Raw genomic sequence first — 14,320 nt, 5'->3', positions numbered from 1 at the left:
GCTACCATCAACCCACCTGACACCTACAGGGTCATAGCAGGGCGATGCCATTTTCGTCCTCTGCATGTGTGTTAGGCACAGGGGGACCCACCCCTGCATGAGGCTCATCCCCACCCCCTATTCCTCCCTCTGAGGCTCCCTTCTGTCTTTGTCTTTTGTTGGTGTGGGAGAGGTGGGGTGCAGCAGCACCGGACTGAACAGTGTCCCCAGAGGTACCCACCAAGACAGTAGGCTTTCAGTTGTAACAACACACAAGAAAAAAATAAAAGAACAGGCAGGGTCTAAGATTTTCGTGAACAGGCAGGGTCTAAGAGCCTATTCTCCTCATTAAATCCATGTCTTCTCGGAAGAAGGTGAATCTCTGTGGAGGTTTTCCTTCACCCTGAAGAAATTATTTTATAGTTTTTGCATGGCAGGTGTATCGGTAACAAAGCCCTGAATTTTTGATCTATGAGAGTCTTTATTTCTCTTTCATTTTGAAGGATAACTTCAGAAGTGATGGATTCTTTAATTTGGTGGTTTTTTTTTTTTTTTTTTTTTTCCTACTCCACTCCTTGCTTGTAGGGTTTCTAAAGGGAAGTTTCTTTGCAGTCTTCTCTGTGTTTCTGTGTAGGTAAAGTGGTTTTCCCAATGGATCCTTTCCCCCTTTTTGTTGTTTATTTGATCTCCTACAGTTTATGATATGCCTATGTACAGATTTCATTTTTAGCCTTTATTTATTTAAGTAATCTCTTCACCTAACATGGGGCTTAAATTCATGATCCCAAGATCAAAAGTCACATGCTCTTCTCACTGAGCCAACCAGATGTCCTCCCTTATACAGATTTTTTGGTATTTATTGTGCTTGGTTGTTTTCTGAACCTCCTGGATCTAGCTACTGTAAATTCTAAACAGTACAAAATGTTATTTTTTAAACCTTTACATATAGGGGCCTAATAATTACACAAATACTTTTTATCTATGACCTTCTATCTGAAGGCACTTCTAAATTGCAGTGTTTCATGAAATTATTCACCAATTCTCAATATATCTGTGTACTATAATATTTTACTAATCAAAAAGGCACAAGTATTTTCCAGACACATTGTACAGATATTAACCTAAAATACGTCTTATTGTCTTTTATAGACAATTATCTACATACAGTTTTTTTTTTTTTAAGATTTTGTTTATTTATTTGACAGACAGAGATCACAAGTAGGCAGAGAGGCAGACAGAGAGAGAGGGGGAAGCAGGCTCCCCGCTGAGCAGAGAGCCCGATGCGGGGCTCGATCCCAGGACCCTGAGATCATGACCCGAGCGAAAGGCAGAGGCTTTAACCCACTGAGCCACCCAGGTGCCCCTACATACAGTTTTTAAGTAAACTTTTGTAAGTCAGATATACCAATGGAAAAAAGTCTGTTTGCAAAGCCTATTAATAATTGCTCAGAATTCTTGTAATGGGTAAAAATATGGGTGTATGTAGTGTTATACTCAATTATTTCAACAGCTTATTAAGTTGATTGTTTTTTAACAACAGGAGTATTTTGGTTTAAAAAGCTAAAATAGTTTTGTGTTTAAGACAAATTCTCAGTGTTGACATATTTTCTATAATTGTTATGCTTCTCTGATATTACATAACTGTGTTTGACACATTTAGTACACAATCTGAAAAGGCATCTAAATCTATAGTTTTGTATGAGAATTACCTTGTATATTTTGAAATATTCTTGTGTGAGTTCTGAATAGGAAATCAGTATAAAACAAAAAGGACCTGGCGTGTCTTGGGTGGCTTAGTCAGATGCTTAAATCTGCCTTCGGCTCAGGTTATGATCCCAGGGTCCTGGGATCGAGCCCTGCATCTGGTTCCCTGCTCAGCAGGAACCCTGCTTCTCCCTCTCTTACTCCCCCTGCTGTGTTCCCTCTCTTGCCGTGTCTCTCTCTGTCAAATAAACACAATCTTAAAAAACAAAACAAGGGCTTACTCAGTTTCATAGAGAAAATGATTAATAGATAATATATACCATCTATGTCTTTGGCATATAAACTATGTATTGAGTTTTATACATTTTAAATATATAATTTAATTGACTGATCTATGTCTTTGGCTTATAAACTATGTATTGAGTTTTTCACATTTTAAAGATATATATGTAATTGACTGATTTTGTCCCCATTGAAATAACTATCAGAACCAAAAACAATTATCTTTCAGAACAAAATTATTTCAGATTTTGCCTCAGAAACTCGCTAATATAAGTTTTGGCACTGAAAATAGTATAAGTAATACTTTTTAACTTAAAATGAAACTGTATAAGTTAAAAGTTGAATCTGTAGAAGGAAAAAATGCCTTTTCCTCTACCCATCTCAGGTTCATTGACTGAGGCCCTGCAAATTAGATTGGCAAAAGATGAACAAGGGAAAAAACAAAAGTTGTTTATTTACAGGTGCCTCCTGCATTTATGTGGAGTATTCAGTGGTGAGGAACTCAAAGGGGTGGGTAGAACTTGAATTTATGGAATATGTTATCAAAGAACAGTAATTCTGTAGAGAAGTGATGAGACAAAGGAAAAGACTGAGTTTCTAGGACTTTGAGCAGATTATGGGAAGGCAAATATATGGGGAAACTAATGGTACATAAGGCTAGTTTTATAAGGTTCATTTATGTATTGTGTCCTCTGGCCTCTGGGCTGATAAAGGTCTAGAGTTGTCTGAAGTCATTAACTTGTGTCCTTCCTGGTTGGGGCGGGGAAGCACACGTATGAGTTTATGGCCTCCTTATAGGCAAATGGGTGGACAGAGAGCAGAGAGCTTTTCTTTTACCTGCTTCTTCTTGTCTCAGCTTACAATAATTTTTATACCAAAGCCACATATTTTGGGGTGGCTTATCCTGCTACCTTTAAATCTATTTTCCACTTTTGCAAACCGACGTGAAGTTGCGGGAATTATTTAAAAATTTTTTAAGATTATTTATTTATTTATTTGACAGATAGAGACACAGCGACAGAGGAACACAAGCAGGGGAGCAGCAGAGGGAGAGGGAGAAGCAGGCTTCCTGCTGAGCAGGGAACCCGATGATGCAGGGATCGATCCCAGGACCCTGGCATCATGACCTGAGCTGAAGGCAGACACCTAATGAGTGAGCCAACCAGGCACCCCAATTTTTTAAATTTTTAGGAAAGAAATGTTATTTCTGGGCAGCATGACCTCACTGCTCAAAAACTATAATTCTTTGCAGTTCCCTAGTGAAGGAAGAAATCATTTACATGTCAATTCACTTTTTTAAAAGATTTTATTTATTTATTTGACAGAGAGAGAGAGACCACAGACAGGGGGAGCATCAGAGGGAGAGGGAGGAGCAGGCCTGGTCCTGAGTAGGAAGCCCAACTCAGGGCCCGATCCCAAGATCCTGGGATCATGACCAGAGCCAAAGGCAGTTGCTTACCCAACTGAACCACCCAAGTGCCCTGTTGTTAATTCTATTTTTGAAAAAATACACCACAACAAATGAGTCAAATTAAACAATATTAAAAATCAAATCAAATTTTATTTAGTAATATATTACTTATATATTTACATTAATAATATATAAAATATAATGTATTTAATACTATGGTATTTTTAAAACTTGGTTTTAATTATATTTTCCTATATATTATATATTTATATATAAATCATAATATATTTCTACTCACATATCACATATATCGTATATGTTATATTTATATAAGTATATTTATACAAGCATTTAAATAGTAAATTTATTTGCTTAACCATTATTAATTCACATAGTTACTAATATGCATTCATAAATTGGTCACTTAATTTGGCCAAGCATTAAAATTAGTTGATTGGTTTACAATTTTAATCTACTTTTGTTTTATTTACCTACCATTAACTTTATACATTATAAGTCTAGGAAGAGGGATACCTCAGTCAGTTAAGCATCTGACTCTTGATTTCAGCTCAGGTCACGATCTCAGGGTCGGGAGAACAAGCCCCAGCTTTGGGCACCACACTCAGTGCCGAGTCTGCTTAAGAATTCTCTCTCTCTCTCTCTCTCTCTCTCTCCCTCTTACCTTTTGCCCCTCTCCCCCCTCACCTCGGCTTGCTTTCTCTCTCTCTCTCTCTCTCTTTAAAATAAATAAATAAAAGTCTAGGAAGAAACTATCATTGCAAGCTCTGTAACACCATAGGGAATAAAACATTATGGCATGATGTTAATTGAAAATTCTGAACACATAAAGGTGAAGAATGGGCTTACACACACATACGTACATACACCATACAACTACATGTCAGTCACTGTGCTAGACTTCTGAAGGAATGCACAATAGTTACAGAGATAGGTAAGTAACAAAATTAATAGAATCTTCATAATAAAACATGTCATAGGAGCAGAGGCAATATTCTATCAAACATGGGAGGATTAGAATCAGGATAAAGGGAGGGAACATTTCAGTGTGAGAAATGAGCAGGACTCAACATGATAAGGCAAGAAGCCAATGAAACAGCAGTTATCTAGAAAGGAAGGATAGAGAAAAGGAAAGAATCTGTTACAACTGCTTATCCTCTCTTACACCTTACTGTGTGTTATACTTATCTCAGCCCTGTGCTAGAGGTATTATTGTTTCCATTTTTACAGATGAGGAAATATTCATGCATCCTAAATTCTATAAAATCTATACCATTGACTTAATTTTGTAATAAATTTTACCCCTCAAAAGAAGTAGAAGTATAAATGCATGAATAATATCTTCCTTAAGTTAAAAGTGAAACAAGAAATCTACAAGGATAAAAATAAGAGATTAAACAAACCTGAATATATATAACAACACAAAAGAAAGCATAAAAGAACTTACATAGAAAGACTATCTAGGAGCACCCAGCAGGCTCAGTCAGTAGAACATGCAACTCCTGATCTCCAGGTTGTAAATCCAAGCCCACTGTTGGATGTAGAGATTACTTATCAATAAAATCATTAAAAAAATAAAAGACATCTAAAAAGATACAGAACACGAAGATAAGTGGGCAAAGGACACAACAGTTAATCCAATAAAAAGTAGTTTAAATATCTAAAAACATATTAAAAAATGTTTAACTGAGCTGTTAGCAAAGAAATGTAAATGAACATACTGAGAGATTTCACTTCAGATTTTCAAAGAGTTGAAAGACTGCAATCTTCAATACCTAGAGGAAGACCAAGGTTGCTGATGAACATTGATGAGTTCCAAATGCTTGGAGATCAACCTATGTTTTCACTATTATTTTCCCCCCATACTGCAGATCTGTCCTAAAATACAATGATTTCATTGTTGTTGCTTTTAGTTTCTAAGGAATTTTGTTACTCTCCCTTGAGGGATCTGAACGGACCATAGGATTTCACAACGCTAAGGTTCCTGGGAATTAGAAAACATGTTATTTTTTAAATGAATGGAAATGAGAAACCATTCTGGATGAAGCCTGACTTGGGAATTGCTATGTAAGAATTTATAGTTATAAAATAAATATATGAAAAAAGAAGTCTGCTTGTCTTAGTCTCATCTGCGGTTTACATTTGACTGTGACAATAATAGAGGAAATGCCCCCAGAAAGAAATGACTCATGTCATGTTGAGCAGCATTTCATGGAGCAGAATGACGAGCATGCTTTTGGGAAGGATAGGGGAAATTACATACATCAACTTACATCTTGTTTCCCCAAACCACATAAATGACCAGAAGACTATTTGAACATGAATTCCCGATAATTTAGTCCTACGACCAAGAAATATTTCTCCCAGTCGTGTGTGGATGATGATGTCTTGTGCCATTTCAACCTAAAAATAGCATGCTCAGCCCAGATCTCAATAATAGACTAAATTTACCGCAAACTCAGGCTACTCCTCATCAGATATTGCCCACAGAATTTTAGCATAGTCTGAATGATTTAATTAAACCACTTGCAGGAACCTAATTGTCTTTAGAATGTTCTTTATTAAGAAATTGTGTGAGCAAAAACGCAAGATCTGATTATAGATTTGGGTTTTTATTCCACTCGTTTTCACAGCCCTGATAACAACTGATTAAAAAATCAGACCTGCACACTAAATAACTAATTTTAGCTCAATAAAAACTTGACAACATTTGTTCCTCAATTTTATGAGAGATGATTTGGGCTGAATTTAGTTAAACTGACTGAAGTAAGTAGATAATGGAGTATTTATCTTTGCTGGAAAAGAAACCTAGGTAGCGAGGCTTTCAGTGGCTGCTGAGTTGTTTTAACTAGGAAGCTGCCAGTCACAACGGACCATTATGTTTCTAATTGCCCTTATTAACAAGAGAAAAAGGAGCAAGAGATTTTCTCTGGAGAATCTTAGACAACCTGCTGTTTCCAAATAAACTAGATGATATTGGTCAATACACTCCATTTTACAGTTAGGTTTTATCATCAGAAGAACAATGGCAAGTCAGGAAACTGAGCAAAAATGAATGCAGTTGGGTCTTTCTTTATAAACAATATGTGGCCCTTACATTCTTTTCTACTTAAACAAGAACTGGCAAACCAAATGTGTTCCTTGGATGGTTTTTGTCTGGTATTATTTTGGGGTTTTGTTTGTTTATTTACCCTTAAGAGTTCTGTATCTTAGAAGGGGCACATGCACCCGAATGTTTATAGCAGCTATGTCAACAATAGCCAAACTATGGAAAGAACCTAGATGTCCATCAACAGATGAATGGTAAAGTAGATGTGGTGTATACACACACACACACACACACACACACACACACACACACAAAAACACAATATGGAATACTATGCAGCCATCAAAAGAAATGAAACCTTACCATTATCAACGACGTGGATGGAGCTAGAGGATATTATGCTGAGCGAAATAAGTCATAGAAAGACAATTATCATATGATCTCCCTTATATGAGGAAGTGGAAATGCAACGTGGGGTTTGAGGGGTAGGAGAAGAATAAATGAAACAAGATGGGATCCGGAAGGAGACAAACCATAAGAGACTCAATCTCACAAAACAGAGGGTTGCCAGGGGTGAGGGGTAGGGAGAGGGTGGTTGTGTTACGGACATCGGGGAAGGTATGTGCTGTGGTGTGTGCTGTGAAGTGTGTAAACCTGGCGATTCACAGACTTGTACCCCTGAGGCTAATAATACATTATATGTTAATTAAAATTTTTTAAAAATCATAATATAGAATTAAACACACTGTTTATAATAATTTAAAAAAAAAAAGAGTTCTGGATCTTGAACATCTACTTACCTTATGAACAATGACCAAACTTTGTACATGTCTTTGTGGTTTTTATCCCCCATAAAGGCTATGGCTTCCTGTACCTGCCCTCCCTAAACTAGCAGCTCTATTGATACAAGCAGCGCTTCTTCCTAGAATATTGACACTTTGCATTCTATAGTTGAAATCCCACTGTTAGGTTTCAAGAGATTCTTATGCCTTTCATATCATGTATCAGGAAGATTTCTGTGCCTGCCAGAGAGACTTTTCAAATTTTCTAATCTTGAGCAATTTTTGTGTGTGGCATTAGGTTAAAATGTCTTAATATTTCCTCATGTGTCTGTGTGTGTGTCTGTGTGTGTGTCTGTTGTTCAGAGTAAAGAGTGGGAGAGTATTTTTTATTGAATTACTCCTTGGTATTATTCAATTATCTACATTTTCATATCTTCGACTGTGGTTATTTTAGTTCTTCAGTGCATGTATCATTCACTACCTCTGTCAAAAATATCATTTCAGTTACATTTATTCTAAATCTCATATTAAAAAGAAAAAAATATTTTACTGATTTAAAAGTAACTGAAAAGTATTGTCTGATACCTGGAGAGTAAATGATTTAGGAGGATGAGAAAATGGATCAGTTCAATGGCAAAAAATATTTGCACTGGACAGATTTAACAGTTAAAGAGGCAAGGAAGACTTTGTTCAAGAGTATTGGAATGGAGGAGGAAGATGGAACTCAACTTGGAACTCAACTGCCCTTGCGGGGTGGGGGGAAAGGGGCAGGAAGATTTTTAAATACTGGAATAGGCTCACAGAAAATCTTTGGAGGACTATCGGGTTGAGGGAAGGGGAAGTTCGGTTAAAAGGATTAGGGCATTTACTTATTTTTGCTAATTGGCAGTTAATCTAAGTTAGACTCCTACCCTCCTACAGAGACTGGGGGATAGGGGTGGTATCTTTTTGGTGACTACATTTCAAAGGGATGTCTCCCAGTTCCTTGAGAAAGATACCTCTGGGTAGTGGAAGATTTAATCTCAGACTCAGAGAAAGAACTTACAGTTGCAAGCTTTTAAAGCAAATACCCTGAGAAATGGGAGGTCAGCAGCCCCACAGAAAGAAAACTGTAGTCAAGTATGGTCAAGCTGAATTGAATGTTAAGGCCATCTTGGTCTCGATGATATTACAAAAGTTCCACATAATCAAACAAGAGATGGTAAAGTGCTAGCTAACAAGGGATTTTCTAGGAGAGCAATGTTAGTTAATATTGAAAGTGAAGTCAAATTCAGATGTGCAATTTTAATCAGCAGCCTCCAGAGCTAGACATGAAATCAGCAGTAGTGGATCACCAAGTCATTCCAAGTGTTCTCCCCACTCCCCAGTAACTTGGTAAACTGAGTCAACGCTATTGTTTCAGTCTCTGACTTATCTTTGATCATGGATTACTTGATTCAATTTGACATTCCTTTCCAGAATCTTCTATCTTATTACAGCATGCAGATAGCCAATTTCTATTCTTGGCTTCTTCTCAAACAGCACAACACACTCACACATACAGTTCGGCTTCATGGAGGATTATGTCTTCCTTTTCCCCCCCTCTCTGATATGCAGTAAAAACCTAACATTCTGTAGAGAGTGTTTAATTTTTAGTTTATCATGCTATCCATTATTGTTATCAGAAGTGAATATAATAACCCCAGTCCTCTGTAAATTACAATTAAAGAGGATAGTAAAATCTAATGTGTTGCTCTCTTCTTACTTGGAAACTAATCCGAACTGGATAGAACCCCTTCCTGCTGTGGAGATAGAAGTGTGATCATTGTCAGTCTTTAATTAGAAGTGAAGTCATGTGATAGGTAAGGCTGGAGTCCCTGTCTTATTTTTCATAGCCTTGGAAGTTAGTAAATGTTCAAAAAAAAAAAAAATGTTAGTCTTGTTCCAGTGTCTGAGCCCTAACCAAGGTTTTTGTGAGTTTCTGGATAATTATATTCTTAAGATCATGTCTTTGCTCTGAGTTCCTGCCCACCATACTTTTTTTAAATATATATATATATATATATTTTATTTGTTTATTTGACAGAGAGCTAGAGAGAGAGCACAAGCAAGCAGAGCGGCAGGGAGAGGGGGAGAGAGAGAAGCAGGCTCTCTGCTGAGCAGGGTGCCCGATGCGGGGCTCGATCCCAGGACCCTGGAATCATGACCCGAGCCGAAGGCAGCCGCTTAACCAACTGAGCCACCCGGGCGCCCCCCACCATACTCTTGATTTCACTCACATTTCCCTTTTTTGTTTTAAGATTTTATTTATTTATTTGACACACACACAGAGAGAGAGAGAGAGAGCATGAGCAGGGGGAGTGGCAGGCTGAGGGAGAGGGAGAAGCAGGCTCCCCAGTGACCAGAGAGTCCAACATGGGGCCCTATCCCAGGACCCTGGGATCATGACCTGAGCCAAAGGCAGACTCTTGATTGACTGAGTCACCGAGGTGCCCTCGCCTTTCACTTTCTGTAGCTGTTCTCTCCCGGTGCCCTCACCTTTCACTTTCTGTAGCTGTTCTCTCCAGGCCAACCTAGATGTGGAGCTCCTTGGTCTTTTTAGAAATCTCTCACATAAGGCATTACCAGGTTAATAGAGTTTATTGATGATTTGAGCAGTGCGCATGTGTGGGTGTGGACGTGAAGAAATTTGAAATACAACACTAAATGTTTTTTGGTCTCATGGCTATGCAGCATTTTCTGAAGCTCGGGTGTACGTGCCGTGGTGTAAGTGGACCCTGTACTCTGTGCACCTGCCGTGTGCACTCACAGATTTCTTGCACACAAGTGATTACCTGTGGCAGCCCTCTCATGGGGCTGTGCAGGTTATAGCAACTCAGAATGGTGCCGGCATGACAGCAGCTCGCCAATACTGTGGCTGTGCTGCCCAGACTGATCTTGTATACCATGACAACTCCCCAAAGGTCCTGTGTCTTAGACCAGACTGCGGATTTCCTAGGCACGGCAGGCCGGTTCTATAGCAAGACAAAGGATCCAGCGGTTGTGAAATCATGTGCTGAGGCTGTGGGTAGGAGACACCTCGAGTCACCTGTGTGGCCTGGTGTGAGCGCACATTCCCCTGGGGCTGTGTGGTGCAAGGCAAAGTATGCAGAAACACTGTGCATGTCCATACTTGGCAAGGCCCCCACGAAGGCAGAGCGTCTGGACCAGACCTGACCCTATACATAGCTCGCTCATGCTTCTACTCCAGACCTCCTGAATCAACAGCACAAGCTCTTTGCATGCATACTTTCCTTTGCCCTCCAATCTGGGCTGGTACAGCTTCTATTAAAGGACGTGGGCAGTAATCCAGAAGGACTCTGGTGTCCTGACTGATTCCGTAGCCCTGGGAAGGAATTGACAAAGGTTGTAAGAAACTGATTGGGGCCCTGACTTTCCCAGCTGGAGGTTAGCAGGGAAAGTGGAGTAGGTCGGGGTCTTCAGAATGACATAAACTGCTTTAAAGCACATGGTCAAGGCTTATTTCTCCTTTCCTTTGGAGAAAAAAAAATTTTACAATTACTTGGGCTCCTTGGCATCAATATGTTTTCATAGGTTCAATTATCTTCTGCTGCTTCTTTCCCTTCCTTAAGTTTATCTTCATTCCTCATGCAGAGCAGTTTAGCTTTCCTTTTTTTTTTTTTCATGATTTTCTTAAAAAAAGGTAAAACTCATAGGGCCCTGTTTTTTGTAATTAATAAATCTATTCCAGTATTTTTGTTTGTATAAATATCCTCATAAAAACAGTCTGTTGCAAAAAAAAAGAAAGAAAAAAGAAAAAAGAAGAGTCTGTTGCCAGCTTTAAAATAACCATTTCCATCTCTCTGCATCATTTTATATCCTTGGGTTATTGTGTTCTGGGATGTCATGCACAACACGTTCCAAGGTCACATCAAATTAACTGTACCTGAAAGTTGAATTCCTAACTAGGAAGCTAGGAGAAATATGTGTTATTTATTTGGGGTATCCCTTTGCACAATATTGCACTAATCAAGAAATGTAACTAATAGAACTCTCTTTCTTAGGGCCAAGAACAAAGGTTTAACACCCTGTTCTTTTCTGGATTCTACATTCAATGATCCTTTCTAACATTATATCAACATTTGTACTTCTACATACTTTCATAATATTTTTAGATTTCTCTCATTCATTCATTCATTTATACCAGAGACCATTTTAGTATTAAGAGATCATGGAGCTCAAGTGGAATATAGATCAAGGAAACCAGGAAAAAAAATAAGTAAAATTTCATATGGTAAAAAAGAAAATAAAATAAAGTAGGGTATTGGATAGAGTGAAGGGAAGGTGGTAGCAATTTTAGACAGCATGGTCAGGCCCTCTGAACTGTGGTATTTGAGGAGACATGAATGATGAGGAGTTGATTATAAAAGTATCAAAGGAAGAATATTCCAGGTGAAGGAAAGGGCAGAGAGGAATCTGGTTTGACACACCCAAAGAACAGGGAAAATAGCAATGGCAACAACAAAACCAACGAAAACTAGTGTGGTGGGCCTAAGAGAACGGGGCAGAGAATGCTGGGACATGATATTGGAGAGGTCAGCAGGAATGGAATGCCTTGTAGGCTCTGCTATGGAGTTTGGAATTTTTACTAAATCACATTGGAGGGTTTTGTGGGGGGGTTTTTGTTTGTTTTTATGGAGTATGATTTTATCTGGCTTGTTCTTTCCTTAATCACTTTGCTATGTGGAGATTATATTTTATCTTGATTATTATTAAACTTACCTTAAGAAGTCATATTAAAACTATTGGTACACTCTCTCCAAATTTCCTAGTTCATTCCATTCATGTTTCTTGACTACCTACTATGTTTCTGGCACTGGACTAGACCCAGCAATTCAACAGTGATAAGGGGCTATTCCAACACTCAAGAGTGTTCTCTTACCTTGTGGAAAAATGTTTTGCTCTATTTTCTGTAGACAGTATTGTCCATGATCTCTGCATTCTTATTAGAATCAATATGACTTTCCATGAACTTTTTTCTGGATCTTGGGTATCTATTTTTAGTCCCATTTTAGTATGGTAAATGGATACCATCTTATACAAAACAAATGATTAAGAATGTAATTGCCAGACAGAGAAAGAAAACACTATATAATATCACTTCTATGTGGAATCTAAAATGAAACCAAACAAGCTCATAGATACAGAGAACAGACTAATGGTTTTCGGAGGTAGGGACTGGGAGGTGGACAAAATGGCTGAAAGAGTCAAAAGGTACAAAGTTTCAGTTATAAAATAAATGTCATGAGGATATAATGTACAGCATGGTGACTATGGTTAATGATACTGCTTTGCACATTTGAAAGTTTGCGGAGAGAGTAGATCTTACAAATTTTCATCACAAGAAAAAAATTACCATGATGTATAGTGAAGGATTATTAACTGGACTTGTGCTGGTCATTTCACATATACACAAGTATCAATTAGGTTGCACATCTGAAACTAATATAATGTCAATTATGCCTCAATAAAAAAATCTCCAGTTAATAAAAGAAGAATGTATTTGCACTTTCATCATTCTTCATATTTTTTTTCAATGTCATGATAAGTCTTCCAAGTTCTTTTTATTAGGAAAACTTCATTCATAGTAGAAAATTAAAAAATGATAGCACCTGTGTAGTACTTGTCTCTTTAGTATGGTATTCCAAGTTAATCTGAGGTTGAAAATGTATTAAGTAGCTAGCACATTATCTATAATGCTAGATCCCAGAGTTTCTGTGTCAGGTCATTTCTGTCCCCTCCCCATACTGAACTGCGAAGGGGCAATGACAGTTCAATTGCCACACAGACTGAGTCAAAGCCTGATTATTTGTGGATGGTTTTTGACCTTGAAGAGCTGGGTGAAGAAGATGAGGGGATTTTTTGAACAGAACACTGGGAAAGAAGCCAAAAGCTGAAGACAATACCAATTTTCTGTTGAGGTTGAATCTTAGTGGGCATGGAGCTGGGGGGGCTTTCTCTTCTCTCCTCTCTTCCCTTCTCTTTGTAGTGGACTTTAAACTTTTAAGGATTTTTCTTACTCTGTTTATCTCATAATCTCTTATTCCTTCTATTTTATCTGTACCCCCCCCCCATTTTCTCTTCTGTTTTTCCCATAGTATAAGAGATATTTGCATTAAACAAGAGCTCCTTAAGGACCCTATCTGTGAAAATCTGTTTTGAAGTTGGAGGAAAAGACAAGGCACCTTTCTGAACTTTCTTTCCTCTTGGGGCAAGAATGCTGCTTAATAAATTATCCTCCTCTTTCAAAAGATCTAGTATTTTGACTATTAAAGATTTGGAAACAATGGCATATTGTATCTTACAGATCCAGGTTTATTGTAGACCAAGTGCTGGGTAATGAAAATACCTTAGACCTTCCCTCACCTTTGTAAAAAGTACTGGTTTTTGATGATAAAATTAACCAAAGTATAGCTATAAAAATTTTTTTCAGAGTTCATAAGGAATATGTGCTCTTTTCATCCCTACAACAATATATGTATATATGAATTGGGCAAAGCCGAGATGCCAGAAATACAAAGCTCATTGAGATATGAAGATACAAAAATCAATGAACTATGTGGTCTCCACAGTCCCCACTATCTAATGGTGGAGAAAGATGAGAAAAATCAACTATTATATTAAAAATGATAAAGGCTGTAACATCTGAGCCTGGATTATAGAAGTATATTCATGGCTACCTGCTAAGAATGATGGTCAGGGGACACTTTTAAGCAGGAACTTATCTGAGTCATAGAAGACAGAATTTAGCCAGGAAAAGGAAATAAGAAGCAGGCGCCAGACAAAGGAAACAGCATATGTAAAAACCAAGAGTCAAGGGACTGTTGTAGAGCCTGAGCATGAAGAAAAGTCTGAGCACAAAAGGTTTATGTGGGAAAGGAGATATACTTGGAGAGATGAGATCATGACAGATCATAACCGACCTAGTATGCCAGGCTGACTAGAAGCAAAGGGAATGAATGGGACCAAAGAAGTTCTAGATGGGGAAATGAATGAATGAATCTGCATTTGTTGAATGTGTACTGTGGTAGTAGGAAATAGGGTGGATTGGAAGGG

General features: G+C 38.0%; 1 protein-coding gene and 1 pseudogene across 8 annotated transcripts in view; both read left to right on the top strand.

The window, feature by feature from the left end:
- Positions 1 to 14,320, top strand: part of MAGI2 (membrane associated guanylate kinase, WW and PDZ domain containing 2) — a 1,359,941-nt gene that overhangs the window by 983,474 nt on the left and 362,147 nt on the right. The window lies entirely within an intron of this gene.
- On the top strand, positions 9,926 to 10,420 carry LOC131830027 (protein Wnt-2b-like; annotated as a pseudogene).

This window comes from Mustela lutreola, chromosome 4 (genome assembly GCF_030435805.1).
Source record: "Mustela lutreola isolate mMusLut2 chromosome 4, mMusLut2.pri, whole genome shotgun sequence".
Classification (NCBI taxonomy): domain Eukaryota; kingdom Metazoa; phylum Chordata; class Mammalia; order Carnivora; family Mustelidae; genus Mustela; species Mustela lutreola.
Note: the sequence above shows the minus strand (reverse complement) of the source record. Positions and strands in the feature narration are given on the sequence as shown.